We start from the raw sequence: 7,555 nt of genomic DNA on the forward strand, positions 1-7,555 counted from the left end.
TGTCATGCTGAACAAATTTCAGTTCAGGGCTTTTATTCATATTTTCTCTGCCCGAAAGTCTTAGCCTAGTCTTGACCATCTGGTAAATCTGCATTCATCTCACATTTCAATTTAAATACTACCTCCTCAATGTAAAGCCTCCCCAGGGGATTAGGCTACTCTTACTCCTTAAGAGACTCACTGCATTGTGTACAACATGTTGTTACAGTGGTTATGATACTGCACTGTAATTGTTTCTATGTATCTCTTCCAACTAGACTATAAGTAACCTGAGTACAGGGCCAAGTCTTTTCATCTTTACATTCTCTAATACCTGGTCTCATATCTCACACATACTAGCTACGTAACTAGTATTTGTTAAATGAATGAAACTTCTGCGTTCTTATCAACCATTTTTGGTTGGGTATTAGATGTTTTATTATATACATTTATCAACAGTCATAAACGATCTGAGATTTTACCCTGCTTATGATCATAGGTTCACCCACTGGTCTCATCGATGTTGGCGGAAGAAAACAAGACTCCAGGACAGAGAAGGACAGATTATTACTTACAGCAATAGCAGCAGCCAGAAATTTTTGTAGCAGCATCCCTTGCCTCAGGTCCCATAAGGGCAACACAAATGGGCCCACGTCATGCCCATGGGTTGCATTACAGGAGGGGTACCCTGAGGTTAGGGAACTCAAATCTTTTACTGGAAAGTAAACATACCCACCCTTTGCTTGAGACATATACCTTCAAGGCTATTCACTGTACAAATATCTTTGGAGAGATAGTCTAGAACAAAAAAAGTTCTTCTGCTTACAAGATGTACAGAAACATAAATGGCCCAAGGAGAATTGTCACCCAGCAACATTCATGAGAAAGAAAGATGTACATCTAGGGACAGAATTGATCTAATTTTACTTAAATAGTCAGAGGGAACCCCCTAACACATTCCAAGGATGTTGAAATTTAAATAACTCCCTCGATTTACATCCCTTTCTGTAGCTCCCAATAATTACCTTGGGTGAGTCTAGATTCTGTTATAACTGAGGCAGAGATGTTTACATCTCACCGAATTTCCATGTGCTCCCCATATTTCCCGGCACCACTGCAGTTAGATGGGGGAACTTCTTTAACACTTTAACACTTCTAAGCAGAACAAATAAGAGAAGGAATGAGTTCTCCATTCTCCCACTTCATTTGATGTAGAAATTATGGGGGTCCTGTACTGAGATGCTAGAATCTGTTAGCCTGGGACTCTGAGTGACCAAGTGGATGAGAGCTGCTCTGCTGACCAGTGCTAGACATGTAACTTGAGTGAGAAATAAAATTTTATTGTGTTAAGCCACTGAAACTTCTGTTTTCATAGCATAATATACTATAACTTGAATAATACAGTAGTTCTTTGTCTTATAAGAGTGCAAGTATTTGAATAAAGATTTTATTATTTTGGAATTAATTTTCATAGGTTCCACTCGATCTAATTAAATAAGCTTCCACTGAGCTATGAAAATAGTGGTGAAATATTGATGAAATATAATTAACTTGTTAACAAATATAACCACTTCTTTTACAGACATCTACTTTCAATAAGAAGTCATAGGCATGAGTCTATAAGAGCAGAACAGGGCTGTTGAGGACAGATCATTGTGGATATCGTCCATTCATATGGTTGCCAGGAGTCAGAGCAGACTCAACGGCATGTAACAAAAACCTTCAATAATCATTAACTCTGTAAAAGGAGGTGAAATGCCCCCCAAAATGTTTCTGTATATTACAAGAGTTCTAATTTCAAATGATGAGCAGTCTGCTTTTCCATTTGACCCAAAAACTACACAGATAAAGGTCTCTGTTCTGAATCTATTCATCTATATGTCATTCAATTTTCATTCTCTCATTCACTCAGATCCCTCCTTTAAGAAATTATTCTGAGTACTTACAGCATAAAGACCTATCAGTTTTTTCAGAAATGGAAGTTAGAATTTGTGAAATGCATTTTCTGTATCTATTCAGATGATCATATGATTTTTATTTTTAACATGTTAATATGGTACATTATACTTTCTATAGAGTTATGGAAAGACTGGTCTGATTTTCATGTGGTCTGATTTTCAGACCAGTCTTGCATTTCTGGGATAAATATGATGAATTAACTTTTCAATATATTGTTGGTTTCCATTTGCTAAAACTTAAAAATTTTGCATCTGTGTTAATGAGATATATTGGTCTGAAGTTTTCTTTTCTTACAACACATTTGATGTTGCTCCTTGTCTTCTGGCTTGCATTGTTGTTTCCCATGTGAAACCTGTTGTCATTCTCATCTTTGTTCTTTAGTGTATAACATATCTTTTTGCTTCTGTCTATTTTAAAATTTTTTTTCTTTATCACTGGCTTTAAGCAATTTGATTATGATGTCCTACATATTTTTCTACTTGGGTTTTGTTGAGTTTGTTTTTGTGGCTTTAGCGTTTTCATCAAATTTGGAAAAAGTTCCTCCAATATTTCTTCAAATATTTTTTTCTGTGATCCTTCTCACTCATCTTCTTCTAGGACTCCAATTACACATACCGAGGAAGAAGGGGGAAAATGGAATTGGCGTGCAACCAGAAATCTCTGTCACATAAATACTCTAAATCAAACAACATATCCTCTTTCAACTTCTGCACTGGCTTTATCTTATTTAATTCTATAGTTCACAAAAGGCACTTGAAATCATATTTGTTTTTCAAATATTATGAAGTATAAGTAAATTTTTCTAAATTTCCTCTTTCAGAGAGATCATGCCTTAAAACATAGCTATTTCAGTCTAAATGAGTATTGTCTAACTGCTTGGATCTCTAATTTCAGATGTCCGCTAAGCAAATAATACTTCCCTCCACTTGGGCAGAGTGTAGTGTCACCTTCTTAGGTACTTACCTAAAACAACTATCCCATCACCACGTGAAGTCACAATATAGTAGGGTATATGAAATAATAGAATTATAACTAGTAAATAGAAATATGGAAGAGAAAGCAATTAGCTTAGTCACAGATGAAAGGAGGTTGTAGAAGGCTATCCACAGAAAGGAAATCCTAGGTAGGACTCTGAAGGATGCTCACCAGGTGGGTAAGAAGGGAAAGAATATATTACACGGAGTCATAGAAGCATAAGAGAGTCTACCTCAATGGGGTTACTGAAAGCCTTTCCATATGTGGAAGAACACAATGGGAGAAGCAGGAAGGAGACTAAAATTGGAAAGGAGGATGTCTTGTATGCCATGATGGAGAGTTTGAATATAACCAGGGGATTGACATCATGATATGTGCATTTCAAAAAAAAAAAAAATTACTCTGGTAGCTATGTAAGGTAGAGAAATACTAGAGTAGGTTAGGAGAATCATGGAGAGAACTATAATGCAAGAAATATATAATGAAATCCTAGATTAAGGGAGCAAGGAGAAATAAGATAGGACAGATTCAGGAGATAAATGGCTAGTAATTTATTACTTACTGTATGCTAGGCACTTATCTAAGCACCTAACACGTATTAACATATTTCTTTGTTCACATCACTCCTATAAAGTAGATATGATTTTACACATAAAGAATCTGAGATCACATAAACGTACAACTAGAATTCAGATGGAGGTATTCTGACTCCATGGCCTATATTTTGACCTTGAGAAGCACAATCGACAGAACTTATAAACTGGATATATGGACAATGGTGATTCTTATCAACACCTAGTAAGTACTGAGTAAAAGGTAGTCAGAGTGTCATTCCTTGCATTGATTTCATGTGTTCTAAATATGGAATTTTCTATAGAAAATGTCAAGTCCTATAAAAATCTTGGTTTGTATTATTTAAAATTTTCTGAACAGAACACTGAGCTAGAATACCATGTGCTGAACAGTAAAATAATTTTGCATACTCTGGAGTAGACTCCTCCCTGCCTCAGAACATGAGTCCAACTCCCAACCCAGAACATACATATACTCATGAACATTCCCTGATGAAAGGGATAAAAAAAAAATTACCCTTGCTCTCTACTTCTTCTTGTTAGCTCTGACCAACATGTGGCTTCTCTAATTATTAAATAGACCTAACAGTTGGGCTGATTATCCAGGAAAGTGTGGGCTCTTCACAAACAGGGCTGAAGTTGGCTGACAAAATCATCTACTGGTCCTTTAGCACAAGGGGTAGTATTCATTTCTAGCCTCTAGCAGCACATTCACAAGTTGGCCCCATAATTAACTAAATAGGCCCCTTCATTTAGGAGTGCCCTAGTCCTGAAGTCTCATTCGTGTCAGAGAGTCATCTCTTCTAGCTTATTTACTGGGAAGAGAAGGAGTATTTATAAAAGTAAACTTATCTTTGACGTGAATTAGCACACTAACATGCATTTTAAACTAGCATCAATGGACCACATTCTAGCTTCTCAGCCTGCACTGGCTCTGAAAAGATAGCCACGCCCATACAGTTTCATTTGCATTCTGTCAGGCACTCCATTACCTGCTACAGGCTGGGGAAGCCAGCAGCTGAGGGGAGATTCCTGCTGGCTCCCAGATTCACTCACCAAGCAATATGCTGAGTCAGCTCTAAGGCTACATAGGCACATATCTCAAGAATAAAAGCCTCAGTATAGCTGATGAAAGTTTAACAACACAAGAACACCTCCTTTCTCTATGTGTGTTGTGCATGTTAGTGTGGGAGTGGAGTGAGGGTGGGGGACAGATTAACTCCCAACAGAGAGGTAGCAGAACATTCTTCCACATCTCAATGCTTGTAGATTTAATTCAGTCTAGTTGATCAAATATTTGTTGACTGTCTACCAGTTAGTTACCAAGCACTGTGCTATGCAGTGGCAATACCAAGAAAACAAACATATGGCTTCGGCTCTTAAGATACTCACCATTTATGATTCAGCAATTCCATTTTTGGGCATATAGCTGAAGAAAATGAAATCACTATCTTGAAAAGCTATCTGCACCCCATGTTCATTATAGCAGTATTAAAATAGCCAGGACATGGAAACAGCCTGAGTGTCCATCAGCAGATGAATGGATAAAGATCATGTGCGCACATGCACGCGCACGCGCACGCGCACGCACACACACAATGGAATATTATTCAGCCATAAAAAGGAGAAAATCTTGCCATTTGCAACAACATGGATAGACCTTGAGGACATTATGATACATAAAACAAATCAGACAGAGAAAGACAAATACTGTATGATCTCACTTACAGGGGAATCTAAAGAAACTGAACTCAGAAACAGAGAACAACAGATTGGTGGTTGCCAGAGGCAGGGGCTGGCGGTGGCGGAAACAGGTGAAGTAGTCAAAAGGTACAAATTTCTAGTTATAAGATAAATAGGTTCTGGGTTTGTAATGGACAGCATGATGCCTATAGTTAATAATACTGAATTGCATGTTTGAAAGTTGCTAAGAGAGTAGGTAGAAACAGATAATTCATCCACTGTAACAGGAGTTAAAGCAGAGAATACTGGCACATTTGAATAGGTTAGTACATTTGCTGTTGGGAGTATATAGAGATTCACATCTGATTATATTTCCTTCAGTTAAATAAGATAAAAAGTCATCAATTAAGAGTGAAAAGGGAGGAGTGTTGTTGAAGCTTGAAGTAGTTTGGATATTAAATTCAATATGAAATAAAAAAGTTTATGAAATCTTTTGACTAGTTTCTGCTTCTTGGTGCCCTGGAAATACCCCCTTTTTCTTATTAAAGATCAAAGTATGGTCTAGCCCAGAGAATGCTCATAGCTACCAATAGAAGATTGTAAAACATCATTTATTCTTTATTGCCGACTTGAATTTATCTATATGCATACTTATGTAGTTATACTATAAAACTGTAAATATTGAGATTTTATAAGATTTTAAGAGCAGCACCCAGGGGCCCTGGGCTACTGAGCCAGTGGCCGCAGAGCCTGCAGTGCCACCACTTGTAGATCGTTACTTCACCTGCTGGAACAAAGCAAATGTCAAAGGAAAACCCTGAGAGGACCGCTGTAGACTACATCACTCTGACCAGCACGATTTTTAACAGAGCTTGCACCTCTGTGCAAGATTTACTGCTCTGACAGAGAAGAATACACCGTATCAAGCTGCGTTAGGGGATGGTTGATGGAAGTGAATGAAAGCACTCTCCACAAGCCATCTACTCTGAAGTCTACGTTGCAGCTGTGTTGCCCAAATTTGAAGAAAGTAAAGGCATAGCAGAAGGGTTACTGGCAGAAAACAATATGAAGTCATGGTAAAACACATTAATGCCATAACAGTCACATCATGAGGATAGAGATAGAATAAAAAGCAACACAGCACTTGATCAGTGCACTAAAGATGAGCCAGAATCTGTGAAGAAGCATATTTTACAGCCAGCTACCTGCAGGGAGGCCCAGTTTTCTTTCTTTCTCTTGAATAACCAGCCTCGGTTCCCATTTTGTCTTCTGACCTGCCATGTACTCACTCTGGTCTTTTGCTTTTTGCTTTCTAACAACTGGCAAGCAAGAGATTTTTTTTTTTTTTTAAAGAAACAAACAAAGCACTTTGAGAAAAATTTGGAAAAGACAAAAGTTTTAAGTAACATAGTAAAAATTTATCCATCATTCTATAACCCCTTAGTAAATACCACATTTTCACATACTTCTGTTTGAATGTTACCACATAGTTAATTGTCTCTACCTCAATCTTCCATTAGTTTGAAGTTAAAAGGAACAACTGGTCTTTCTTACCCAGTCCGCTTCAGTGTGACACACCCCTAAGTCTAGCCCCACCCCTTCTGCTCCAACTCTTCTCCCGTAAATTGTAGAGGGGAGGCAGAGTGTAGAGTGTACAGTCTCTAGTCCTCTTGCTGCTGGGATGGCCTTCCTCTCTGAAACAAAGTAGAACTGTCACATTGTGCCTCCTTAAACAAGGGACACATGAAAAGGGGCTTTGGAAAATACAAAGGGCTTTTCTAACATGAAAATATTATAATGCAGTGCATACACTGTAGTCACTCAGTCTCACACTCTAGTTCCAGGGTAACCAGCAAAGGAGTTACGGTAACGTTACTGTAATTCAAAGGCCCAGAGGCCTTTGACTAGAACAAAAGCTTTCACATCATTTAAACAAAAGCAAAAACAAACAACAAGAACAACAAAAAATGGAATTTATGGCTTAAGATTGTATACTTATTTGCACCGAATTTTAAATAAAAAGACTTTAAAAATTTTTATTTCTTAAGGGCTGCAACACATGCACACTTAAATATGTTTTTAAATATGACAATATAGATCTAAAAAAGGTTTTAAAACTATAAATACTGAATGTGTAAGAGGCATTAGAGATTACCTACTCACAGCCCATGTTACAGATAAAATTAAGAGTCAGAGAATGTCAACAATTTGCATAATATGAAACCTAGCTACACGGTGCTAAAAAGCATAGATCTCACACATCCCAATCGTCATTCTAACAATAACCCATGCCTCTCATGCTTCAGTAACTTATGAAATATTTTTCTAGTTGGCAGAGTTATATATTATTTCTGTAGAACAAACGCTGCCAATACAATGTCTACCTT

At 37.4% G+C, this 7,555-nt stretch overlaps 1 pseudogene; it reads left to right on the top strand.

The window, feature by feature from the left end:
- Positions 1-6,280, top strand: part of LOC111737462 — a 36,185-nt pseudogene extending 29,905 nt beyond the window's left edge.
- The last annotated feature ends 1,275 nt before the right edge of the window (positions 6,281-7,555 follow it).

The sequence above is a fragment of the Pteropus vampyrus genome, unplaced genomic scaffold, assembly GCF_000151845.1.
Source record: "Pteropus vampyrus isolate Shadow unplaced genomic scaffold, Pvam_2.0 Scaffold27, whole genome shotgun sequence".
Classification (NCBI taxonomy): Eukaryota; Metazoa; Chordata; class Mammalia; order Chiroptera; family Pteropodidae; genus Pteropus; species Pteropus vampyrus.